Source organism: Anguilla anguilla, chromosome 11 (assembly GCF_013347855.1).
Source record: "Anguilla anguilla isolate fAngAng1 chromosome 11, fAngAng1.pri, whole genome shotgun sequence".
NCBI lineage: Eukaryota > Metazoa > Chordata > Actinopteri > Anguilliformes > Anguillidae > Anguilla > Anguilla anguilla.
The window spans coordinates 6,674,260-6,687,613 of NC_049211.1; the positions used below are offsets into that span (position 1 = coordinate 6,674,260).

The 13,354-nt window shown below is 55.5% G+C and overlaps 1 pseudogene; it reads right to left on the reverse strand.

The window, feature by feature from the left end:
* The window catches only part of LOC118207961, a 20,024-nt pseudogene extending 8,328 nt beyond the window's left edge, over window positions 1–11,696 (reverse strand).
* Between the last annotated feature and the right edge of the window lie 1,658 nt (window positions 11,697–13,354).

Sequence of the window (13,354 nt, forward strand, 5' to 3'; positions counted from 1 at the left end):
GGGGACTCCGCCCCCACCGAGCTGCAGGGGGCGCTCAGACGCCCCGAGACCTCGCCCGGCTCCTTCGCCCCCTCGCACGCCTTGGCGGCCTCCTTGCCCTGGCACAGCTCGGCGGGCAGGCCGTGCCCGTCGGCCTTGGGCAGCTCCTCGCCCGCCTCCGCGTCGCTCTCCGAGTCCTTCATCTCCTCGTCCGGCCGGTCCGCCCCCCCCCTCGTCCCGCGACCGCCCGTCCCCCGGCTGGTCCCTGGCCCCCTCCTGGAGGGCCCCGTGCGGGTCCCCCCGGCCGTGGCCCCCCTTGCGGGAGCTCTTGCGCGAGCCGGGCTCCTTGGGCGCGCTGCTCCCCGCCGCCCCCTGGTGGTTGAGGGAGAGCAGCGGCGTGTTGTTGTGGCGCAGCACCAGCATGGCGCTGCGGCGGCTCAGCTCCTCGCGCAGCGGGTGGCCCTCGGGGATGTCGTGCAGGCTGCGCAGGGCGGGGTGGTCCGGGGGCAGGCTCGGGGGCAGGGCCAGCTGGTCGCCAAGGACACGCTGCCGGTGCAGGTTCTCCAGCTCCAGCCTGCATCAGCGATACGCAGAACTGTGCTCAGTACACAGACACACACACACACACACACACACACACACACACACACACTCACACTCACACACACACACACACACACACACACACACACACACACACACACACACACACACACACACACAGCACTGTGCTCAGTATCAGTACACACACACACACACACACACACACACACAGCATTCAGTACACACACACACACACACACACAGCACTCAGTACACACACACACACACACACACAGATACACACACACACACACACAGCACTGTGCTCAGTATCAGCACACACACACACACACACACACACACACACAGCACTCAGTACACACACACACACACACACACACACAGCACTCAGTACACACACACACACACACACACACACACATACACACAGAGCACTATGCTCAGTAACACACTGCACTCAGTACACACACACACTGCACTCAGTACATACACAGACACACACACACACACACAGCACTATGCTCAGTATCATCACACACACACACACACACACACAGAGCACTGTGCTCAGTATCAGCACACACACATACACACACACACACAGCACTATGCTCAGTAACACACTGCACTCAGTACACACACACACACTGCACTCAGTACACACACACACACTGCGCTCAGTACACACACACACAGTGTGCTCAGTACACACACCTACACACTTCTCAAAAATACACAAGAGAGACCGTATGGCTTCACTCCTTTATAAATATGTCACACATAAACCAAATCAAATCAAACCTAAGCCCATTTATAAACCGAGATGTCAATCTCAATGTGGCTTCCTCTGGTTAAATAACGGTTAAAATAAAAAATTAAAGCCAGTGTTCTGCTCTTTTTGGCCACAGCGCAGGTGCCTGGAACACAGCGGAATAAACAGCCCTTTCGGGGGGGGGGGGGGGGGGGGGGGGGCTCACCTGGCCAGGTTCTGTTTGCGCAGCATCTCCTGCTGCCGGGCAAACATCTCCGCCTGCGCAGGCTGCAGGAACCCGTAGCCTGCGGGGAATGAGGAAGAGCATGAGCAATAACATCCATCCATCCATCCATCTATCCAGCCATCCATCCATCAATCCATCCATCCATCCATCTATCCAGCCATCAATCCATCCATCCATCCATCCATCTATCTATCCAGCCATCCATCCATCCATCCATCCATCCATCCATCCATCCATCCATCCATCCATCCATCCAACCAACCAACCATCAATCCATCCATCCATCCAACCATGCATCCATCCATCCATCCATCCATCCATCCATCCATCTATCCAGCCATCCATCCACGCACCCATCCATCCATCCATCTATCCATCCATCCACCCACCCACCCACCCACCCATCCATCCATCCATCCATCCATCCATCCATTATCTAACCGGCTTATTCCCGGTCAGAGCCTATCCCAGCATGCACTGGGCTAAGGAGAGGATAAGGTACATTTAAAAATATATTCACTTGCATTAGAGGATAATGGGAGTTCTGTATGCTGTCTAAATTTCCCCTAAAACCACGAGCAAATGTATGTATTAACTCTACATGTGTATACATATCTAAAGAATCTGGTAGATCTGCAATACGGTGTCACTGCAGCACATTATAATGTGATGAAGCACAAGCCTCCACTTTGAAGGAAAGTACAAGTGCAGCACAAGGCCCTTTCTCTCAGACAACCTGCAGGTTTCCTTTGTGTGAAACGTTCTCTTTGCTCTGAAGCCATTGGCTGGAAAAAAAAGAAAATGGGGTCTGCGTCACGTGTCGGCAAGTTTCGGGGTTTTGCGTCGGGGTGCGACCCGCCAGCGGGGTCTGGGGTTGCCATGGTGACGGAGTGACGGGGTGGGGGGGGGGGGGGGGGCGAGACTCACCCGGCGTCTGGCACAGAGCTGAGGGCATGCCGAGGAAGGGGGGCCGCAGGTGGGGTCCCAGGGCGATGTGGGGGGCGTTTTGCGGAGACAGGAGGGGTGGAGGATGTGAGATGTCCCTGTGGTACAGGAGAGAGAGGGAAAAAACGAAAATAAAACAACCTTTCAGCTTTCAAAGGCTTTCGGCTGCTGCAGTGCACTGGCACACCAAATACGGCTGAGTTATCCTCACTCACTCAAAAATTATACGATCTCTTAAAGAATAAAAAAGACAAAGAAAGCCTCTGTAGCCACTGGTATGAGGAGCGTGACAATCACAAACTGCACGCCAAAATATCCCAGGACAAGCCTGGCCTGGGACAGGGGATGATTAAGGGGAGAGGGGGGGGGGGGGGCGGCAAAAGCCAACAAATCGTTATCCCACAGCACCTCATATTAAAATTAAAATAGTAATAAACGTAAGCACACATAAATAAAAGCGTACGCACACACACACACACACACACACACGCACACACTCGTATAAAACCCACAGCCATGAGTGATGTGCTGTTTTACGGGCTCCATTTTGTTGGATTTTTATCTCCCCCGCCCCCCCGGGGGGCCGGCGGCTGCCGAACCCCGCGCTGCGCCCTCATCAGTCTTGTCACGCCGCGGCCGGCGGCGATGTTTGTTCCCGCCGTCGCCGCGCCGCCCCCCCCCCCCCCCCCCCCCCCGGCCCCGGCCCCCCCCCCCGCCCCCCCCCCCCTCACCCCCCCGCCCCCCCCCCCCCCCCGCCCCGGCCGCACACATAATGAGGGCTGAATGCACAATGAGAGCGCCGGGCTCCAGACAGCTGTGGCGACGGGTCCGCTGTGGCCAGGCCGCCGGGCCGAGGGGGCCTCCTAATCCTAATTAACACAGGCCTTCCTCTTTTCTGTTTCTCCCCCTGCCCCCCCCCCCCCCTTCTGACCCCCACCCCTCTTTCCTCCCTCCCTTTCTCCACCGCACCCAGCCAGTGAAAGGGCCCTCTGTCTCACAGCCCCATTAATTACATTTTTTTTTGTTTCTCTTTTTTTTCTATGAGGTATAAAAGATGACCCCCCCGCCTCCCCCCCACCCCCCCACCTCACCTTCCCGCCTGTGCAACAGCACACGGCACAACACACCCCCCTGAACAGCTCTCACCTTTCCACAGAGAGGAGAGCAGTTTCACAGAGAACAAAAAACACGAGGCTGTGTCCCTCAGGTTCCTCTTTCAGTGTACACCGCCCCCCCCCCCCACCGCATAGAGACAGACACGCACGCACACGCACACACGCAATCACTTATATACACGCACACATGCTCACACGCTCACACACACATACACACACACATGCTCACACGCTCACACACACACACATACACACACACATGCTCACACGCTCACACACACACGCACACACAGATGCACGCACACACACACACACGCACGCACTTATATACATGCACACATGCTCACACGCTCACACACACATACACACACACATGCTCACACGCTCACACACACACGCACACACAGATGCACGCACACACACACACACACACGCACTTATATACACGCACACATGCTCACACGCACACACACACACACATACACACACACATGCTCACACGCTCACACACACACGCACACACAGATGCACGCACACAAACACACACACACATACGAACGCACACACACACACATGCACACGCACACGCGCACACACATATATACAAACACACACACACACATATAATATATGCACAAACACACACACGCACACACACACAGACACACACACACACACACACACACACACACACACGAGGCTCCCTGAGGGAACCTGAAGCGCACACTCCCAGCAGGCTGAGGGAGGTTACCGCGTCGCATTTCAGAGTAAATGTTTCTCCACGTTTTGGTGCATTGAAAAAGAAAAGAAATAAAAATCTTTGCCTCAGCCTCTTCCAAACTAAACGCACGCATGCCTGCTTTTATCCCCTCATGCAACAAAGGAAAGGGAGAGAGAGGGAGAGAGAGGGAGAGTGCAAGAGAGAGAGAAAATGAGAGCACAGTGGTAGAGAGAGAGAGAGAAAGCGAGAGCACAGAGGTAGAGGGAGAGAGAGAGAGAGAGAGAGAGAGAGAGAAAGTGAGAGCACAGAGGTAGAGGGAGAGAGAAAGCGAGAGAGAGAGAGAGAGAGAAAGTAAGAGCACAGAGGTAGAGAGAGAAAGCGAGAGAGAGGGAGAAAGCAAGAGAAAGCAAAAGGGACAGACAGTGAGAGAGAAAGCGAGAAAGGGAAAGAGAGAGAGGGAGAGAAAGTGAAAGGAAGAGAGAGAAAGCGAGAGAGCGGAGAGGAAGCGGGGAGCGCAGGCGGCGGGGAGGGAATCAGCGATCGATCGGCCGCTGCTGAAATGTTAATGCTAATCGTATAACGGCCCGCCAGCGCCCCCGCCCCCGCCCCCGCCCCCGCGCTCCGCTGGCAGCTCCAATTAATCTGGGGGGGGGGGGGGGGGGGGGGGATGGGGGGCGGAGGGAGCGCGGCTCGTGACCTTGGGCCCTGGCGTGGGACGCCACGGTCCGAACGCTGCTTATGTAATTACACTGTGAAGTGTGTAATCACCTGGCCTAATCCCCCCCCCTCCTCCCTCCCCCCTGCCCCCCCCTCAGGCCTCGCAATTAGGGCCGGCCCGCGGTCACTGCCGCGACCCCCGCCAGGCCCCAGCACCGCGCCCCCTAAGCCCCCCCCACCCCCCCCACCCCGGACGGCCCGCGGAAGAGTAACGGCCAATTAGAGCGGCGCGCGGGAGCGAGGCAGCCGGGCCCCCAGGCCCCCGCTCGATTGTGATTAGCCGTAATCACGGGGAGACGCGCCCCCGCACACCCGCTCTCTTCCGCTTTACAGCGGGCAATTTAGGAGGGAGGGAGGCATTAACCCCCCCATCGCATTAGCCCTGCGGCGTGGAGGGGGGGGGGGGGGGGGAGGAGGCTGGCATTAACCGCTTCTCTCCCAGTCCGGCGGCGTGGGGAGGGGGGGGGAGGGGGGGAGGAGGCAGGCATTAACCGCTTCTCTCCCAGTCCGGCGGGGGGGGGGGGGGGGGGGGGTGTAAAGGGGGGGTGAGGCTGCATTGGGGAGGGGGGGTGGGGGCTGAGACTGCAGCAGGGAGGGGGGGGGGGAGGGCTGGGGGTTTATAGCTGTTCACTCCCTTGATCCACTTACATTATCAAGTTCACCCAACACGTGCGTGACTCTGTGCATTAACGAAGAGGAAGAACGCTGGCCACATCAATTTACGATATCAACATGCAAAGTCATGCGGTGTTAGGGGCCATTATATGCAAGACATCGTTCAGTGAGAGACCTCAACACAGCCCCAAGATTTCCCAGAATCCCCCCAGTATCTAAGCTTCCGGGGCTGAAATCAATCTGCATGAATCTTAACAGTGGGCATCGTGCAGACGGTACGGCAGCCAGAACAGAACCCGAAAAACACAAACAAGCCAGCGCCAAACTCCCGGACGGCAGTAACGGCGCGGTCAGCGCTTCGAACCCGACGCCGTGGCGGATCCACTCTCCTCTTTACTCTTCTCATCCGCTGGGAGAGACGACGGAAGAGCAGGCTAAAACCAGCACGCCGGTAATTCCGTCTGCTTTAGTTTAAGGATCAATGTTTGACTTTAATATCATCGAACAAGTTTCCCCCTCCGGATAACGGATTTAAAGAGATTCCGGAGCTTAGGAGCAGACCGCGACGCAGGAGCTGAGCTGTCAATCACAGCGGTCTCTCAGCCCCCCCCCTTCCTGCTACACGCCCCCACCGCCGCTCGTCCCTCCCGGGCTGGGTGAGCGCACGGGCATCATGTGACCAGTCGCCCCGCGGAGACGGGAGGGGAAGTTTCACGTTCGGAGAAACCCGCTGACAGGCAACGTTTGCATCGCCTGCTAACGTTTCCCTCTAACGTGTGAGGTCACAAGGGACTGAACATTCCAACGCTGATGTCACAATCGCCGGAGACCGAAAGCAACTCCCAGAGTTCTAGAACACCGACACTGAACTGTGACAAAAAAACATTCCAAAAAAAAACCCCTGCTTTTCAAAGGGGTTAAAACGACAGGGAGCCGTCCGCTTCTCCTTTTCGTGAGAGGAGAGACTAACCCACCCCCAGCACGCCCCCGCACGCAGAGTGCCTCCCGGCGGAGCGTGGGGGGGTGGGGTGGGGGGCGCGGCCGGAGCCGAGCTGGCGGAGCGGAACGGCCCCTTAATGACGCCGACGCCAGAAGATTAAGGTCCCGGCTGGGGGGGGTGGGGGGTGGGGGGGGGCAGGCTGGGGGGGGCTGGGCGGCCGGGAGGGCATTTGCACAGGAAGCGCATTAAAATGCATGAGGTCTCCCCCGCTGCTGCTGCTCTCTCCCCTCCAGACGCCCCCCCCCCCCCCCCCTCGTCTGCCCTGGCGCGCGCGGCAAACGCATTAGCATCAGCCCTCGCGGGTCGCTGAGAACGCCGGCCGACATTCAGGCGGAGACGAACGGGCGGCGGGGCTGGAGGGCCGCATCGATCCCCGTAACGATCCGCTTTTTAACAAAAAAACAAAACCGCTAATGGCGGTCGGATAATCAATCACAGAAGGCCGACGCGCAGCCAGCGCTCCGCGCCCGGGGAACGAGCGGGTGCGTGTCCGCTTTCGGGGGCCCACCCCCTCCAGCCCGGGTCCCCCGTGGGACGCTGCCCCCAAAATGGGGGGACGACCCCCTGCGACGTGCCCCTCTCCATGATAATGGGAGCGGAGAGCCCTGCTAAAGCAGCTGTCCCAAACTGAGGGGGGGGGATCCACTGAGGGGGGGTGTGGGAGGGGTTGGGGGGGGGGTCTGGAAAGGTTTGGGTGGACACATTAAAAACAGGCTACACTCCTTCCATCAACGGTCTCATGAACCAATCAAACACTGCGCTGGTTAGCGTATATGATGTCATTTCTAGTCCTGCATATCTGACCCCAGAGGTTATTAAAGTTGGATAAATTAATACAATTTAAAATAAACATGGCTGCAAAAACATGTCTGCCGTATAAACTGCATTATTATTCAGGTTATGTATTTTATCATATTGGTTGTTTTATTCTGTGTGCTGCTGTTGTCGTCGTTGTTGTTTTGTATGCTGTTGTATACTGCTTTGGCCCTGTCTTGGCTAGGTCTCACTTGTAAAAGAGGTTTTAATCTCAATGTCACTTCCTAGTCAACTTAAGCTTTACTATTATTTAAGAAATAATGCAGAAAAACATTTTTAAAACATTTTTTTTTTTAAAAGCTGACTTGGTGTAATCAAATATCAGCAATAAAAAAAAAAAATCCCATTTCATAAGTCAGCATAATTTCGCTTCCTCGCTTGGCTGATAATGACGATAAAGTACAGTATGCGAGGAGCGCGCGGTCTAGCGTACCCGTTAGCATCCAGCACCCTGCAGTACGCAGCGGGGTAAGGACCTGTCATAGCTTGTTGCTAGGCGCGCTTTCTGGTCGCCGCGGTAACTGGCTCCTGATCGAGCCGTAGCTGAGTCGGTTCGGCTGTTCCGCACCGTGACAGGCCGTACTTTATTTTTAGCCTGTTAAAGATCGTGTGTTGTTTCCTCTCGTGGTTTTTTCGCTGTCTGTTTGATCGCTGGGCTACGTGTGTAATACAGAACGTGCGCAAAGGGAAACAGAAAATTCACTTCCGTAAATGCGAAAGAATTATATTCATTTTTTATATGCTTCATTATCAGCCTGCAGGCAGTGGAATCTGGCTGCTGTTCTATAGCGGATATCCAGGATATCAGAAATATGGGTGTCAGATGCGCAGGACTCTGACTAAAAATAACAGAATTGACATGTCTGAGCACGTCGGGGCTGCACGTGACTGTGTTAGGAGGGTCACTCGTTAAGTGGGTCAGACAAGTTTGGGAACCCCTGCAGCAGAACGGGATCCTGGCACATCGGCACCCCAAAGTTACACCGTAAAAGTGTCCAGTGTTAATTCAACTCTGACAGAGTACATATGAGTCCAGTTGGCACCACGTGTACTTTATAAGAGCTGTGAACAGTGAACATTTAACTGTGTACAAAAATGGTAGGGGGAGAGTTTTGCAGTATTTGCTTGAGAGAGAGAGAGAGAGAGAGAGAGAGAGAGTGTTAGACGGTGCAGTTGAAGAAAGGGTTAAACAGAAAGAGGGATGAAGAGGGGGGGGGGGCGCTCCTCTTCCTCCCCTCGCCGCCTGCCTCGGGTGCCCGGGCCTCGTTAGGGCGCCGCGGTCCTGTGTGACTAATTACCCTCCGCAGCGCGGCCCCGCCCCTCCCCTCGCCGCGCCGCGCCGAGCGCCCCCCCCCCCCGCTGACCAGACCCACGCGGCGCTCCCGACAGGAAGCCCTCCCCCCCCGCCCCCCGCCCCCCCCCACAACGCCCATTACCCATGCTCCCCTGCTCTCCGCCGCGCCACATAAATAATCCACAGCCAATTACCCGGCCCCTCCTGCTGACCGCGAATCGTTTGGAGGCGTAGGGGGGAAGAGCCGGGGGCTGCGGGGCTGGGGGGGGGGAGGCGATGGGGGCGTGGGGGGGTGGCAGGCGGTGGGGGGGGCAGGCGTGCGCCGCCGGCAGAGCCAATTTGGCCCCGGGCGCCGGGGAGCCCCATAAACACCGCCTGACAAGATCAGATTGAACAGGGCCGCAGAGCGCGCCGCGGCCCCACGGACCCCTAACTAGCTCCTCTTTCATTCCTCCTCCTCTCCTCCTCCTCCTCCTCCCGCCTTTCCCTCCGTCCGTCCCCCCTTCTCCCCCCCCTCTCCCCGCCCCCCCCCCCCCCCCCCCCCCCGTGCTGCAGTGCATTATTTAAGCTGATTTCGCGTGAGGTTGCAATCGCCAGCGTTCATGCAGTATTCATCCAGATAGGGCCTTGGGTTCATTATTACTGTCAAATATTTATGTGACTTCAGAGTGTGTGTGTGTGTGTGTGTGTGTGAGTTTGTGTGCGCGCGCGTGTGTGTGTGTGTGTGTGTGAGTTTGTGTGCGCGCGCGTGTGTGTGTGTGTGTGTGTGTGTGAGTGTGTGTGCGCGTGTGTGTGTGTGTGTGTGTGTTTGTGCATGTGTGTTGGTGTGTGGTTACGTGCATGTGTGTGTGTTTGCAGATGTGTGTTGGTGTGTGTGTGTGTTCGCGGATGTGGGTGTGTACCTGTGCGTGTGTGTTAGTGTGCATGTGTGTGTTTGCAGATGTGTGTGTATGGTTAGGGGTATGTTTAGGGGTATGGTTAGGGTACGGTTAGGGTTAGGGTTAGGGTTAGGGGTATGTTTAGGGTACGGTTAGGGTACGGTTAGGGTTAGGGTTAGGGGTATGTTTAGGGTATGGTTAGGGTACAGTACCTCTCACTGAAGTGCGCGTCGCGGTGCTGGGGCAGGCCCTGCTTCCTCCGCTGGCTGGAGGAGCTTCCTGCAGAGGGCAGGTGAGCTTCCACAGAACCCGGGTTCCGCACCGCAGCTAGGGCCTCCTGCCGAGCTCGCAGGAGGTCTGAGAGAGAGGGAGGGAGAGAGAGAGGGAGAGAGAGGGAGAGGGAGAGGGAGAGGGGAGAGAGAGAGAGGGAGAGGGGGAGAGGGGGAGAGAGGGAGGGAGGGAGGGAGAGGGGGGGGAGAGGGAGGGAGGAGAGAGAAAGAAAGAGGGAGAGGGGGAGAGGGAGGGAGGGAGAGAGAGGGGAGAGGGGGAGAAAGAGAGAGAGAAGGGAGAGAGAGAGAAAGAGGGAGGGAGAGAGAGAGCAAGAGTGAGAGGAGGGAGGGAGAGAGAAAGAGACAGCGAGAGTGAGAGGAGGGAGAGAGGGAGAGAGAGCGAGAGTGAGAAGAGGGAGATAGGGAGGGAGGGAGGGAGAGAGAGAGAGCGAGAGAGTGAGATAGGGAGGGAGGGAGGGAGGGAGAGAGAGAGAGAGAGTTCAGTATTCTGGTCCACTGTCGCTTGTTTAATGAGCCAGTGAATGCCAGTGCTACACATACACTTTTACAGTGGAAGGGTAAATGCACATTGTAAAGTGTATTTTTGAGACGTTTCACCCGCCCTCTCTAAACGCCATCCAGCCCTCTGAATACAGTGGGAACATAAAGGTGGTTATATTAGACCTGCACTAAAGCACATTTAACTGGTTTATCCTCCGGGTTCACGTCGCTGGTCTGCGTACAGCCTCCTCAGCCGGACAAACTGGACCAGCAAAGCGGCTCATTCACCCTGCACGGGACACTGAGCTTCACCTGGACCTCAGGCGTACACCCCAAAAGCTCACGCCTTCTTCAAAGGAACGTTTACGAGCAAACAAACGGAAAGAAATGCGCAACATTTCAAAGCTCTCTGTGTAAAGAACTATTTGGAGACGCAAGCATCTACATACAGTAAGTGCAAGACCTTAAAGAACCTAACCACATGACCTAACCACATGACGATACCTCACTGCAGTTTCACACCAAAAATAGCCCGGTTCTGTTATCTTAGAAGCAGCGCATTTATGATATCATGGCACCTCTCAAGAAACCAGAATGTACCACACAACTTCCTGTTCTGGTAACCCTAGGCAACGTTGTCTGACTTGTGCTCATAGACTGATACCACCGATCCAGTCTCTACTGGACATTGCTTTGACCAATCAAAGACAACTATCCTTGCACACAATTTAGATGGTAATATCGGGCAGTTTAGGGCACTGGTGAGTACTGTCACTACACAGTAAAATGTCCAGTGTTAAATCAACTCTTACAGAGTATAGATACGGTGCCTATGGGCCTTACATGTACGGTGTTAGGAGTTGAATTAACACTGGACGTTTCCACTGTGCAATCAGCAACGCCTCTCCCTCTCTTATGCGGCCATTTTGTGCTTCTTCGTAAGAAGCCCACTCCCTGCACGACGGCCATCTGCAGTGATTCATGCCCTTCTTACTCATCCAAGAGCTAAGATGGGAATTCGCTCCCGAGGAGATCTGCAGATCGCACTCTACACCCAAGGAAGGAAGAGAGCGAAAGAGAGAAACAGAAAGAGAGTAAAAAGCCCTCTCTTCTTCTAGCCATCCCACCTCTATATTAGCAGCGCAAAAACCTTCTGAACACTAGAAATGATCATAACTAGACATATATAAATTACAGGGGAAAAAAAATCATAATTCTGCATTTATTGCCTTTAATTCCAGCATTGAGCTTGCAAGCATGAAGGAGACATCCCACGATGGCCATGTTTCAGAGTAACGTGCAGACAGCTTGCAGTTTCCTCCGACAGTAACAAGCTCTTATCACCCTCTCTTCTGCTGTGGCCACATTATTTAATTGGGTTTTCGCCGTGTCTCTGTTACCTAAAACAACCAATGACAATGGGACACACAACACAGGGGGCTCCCCCCTCTACAGGCCAGACCTTCATTGGAGGCCCCCACCCGCCCACCCGCTCCTTTAAACATGGGGGCGGGGGCCCCTCGCTTCTTAAAATCACCCCCTACAGCCCCGCAGACAGCACAGGGCCTTGTGCCCCTCCACACACACCCCACCCCCCCACCCCCCACCCCAATTTCTTGCACCCTCCTCCGAAGGCTTTCAACTTCAAGCCCATGAAAAGATGCACCACAGGGACTCCTGGGAAAGGATGGAAAAAGGAGGGAAAGAGAGAATAAAGAAGCAGGCTGGTGTTTGGAGAGGTCTGGGGGTCAGCAAGAGAGATTGGGGGGGGGGGGGGGGAGGCGGGGGGCCGGAGGAGCTTCTGAAGAACCCTGTCAATGTCAAAGAGCCTTCAGGAGCCTTCAGGGGGTATTTACATCACTACTGCCCCTACAAAAACTCACTACTGCCCCTCCAAAGCTCCACTACTGCCCCTCCAAAGCTCCACTTCTGCCCCTCCAAAGCTCCACTTCTGCCCCTCCAAAGCTCCACTACTGCTCCTCCAAAGGTTCACTATTGCCCCTGCAATGCCTAACTACTGCCCCTCCAAAACCCCATTATTTCCCCTTCAACACACCACTACTGCCCCTCCAACATCTCTCTATTGCCCCTCCATTGTCTAACTACTGCCCCTCCAAAACCTGCCCCCCATAGTCAAGCCTGATTCACAAGGTTAACACAACAAGACCAGCCACACAGGACATTATAACAAAAATGAAGACACTCAAGTTAACACCTTCCAAAAAGAAGGTGTTAACTTATCACATATCATTGTGCACATTCAAGGGTGTAAACAGCTATGCACCCGTGGACTTTGTTAAATGTGATGTGCAGGCATCTGCCCAAACGAACCAAGCAAAAGCAGAGGCTTCGCTTCGGCGGGTGAGAAGGGGGAGGGGTGGAAAAGGGCGGAAGCCATGGTGAGGAATCGAAAGTTAGGAAGCGAGGGATCGAAGGCGGGATGGGCGAGCAGGCTGCTTGACTGAGCCTGAGGACTGATCCTGGAGAGAGAGCAGCCCCAGGTCCACAGAGATCAGTAACAGGACCACCAAAGCCCAGGCAGCCAGGCCCAGGAGTGCACAGCCAAGCTTACTGATCAGATTACAGGATCAGCAGGCACAGGTGAGCCCTCTCCTCACACTCCCACCTCCTCACACCTACACACACTGGATCAGAGCAAGCCCAGTGTGTGCGTTAAAACGTGCTGTATGCTTTAAATACCGCACAGTGCTGATACACACACACACACACACATACACACGCGCACGCGCACGCGCACGCGCACACGCACACACACACACACACACACACACACACACACACACACACATACACACACACACACACACACACACACACACACACACACACACACACACACACACATACACACACACACGCACACACACACACACACACACACACACACACACAAACACACACCACACACACACAAAAACACA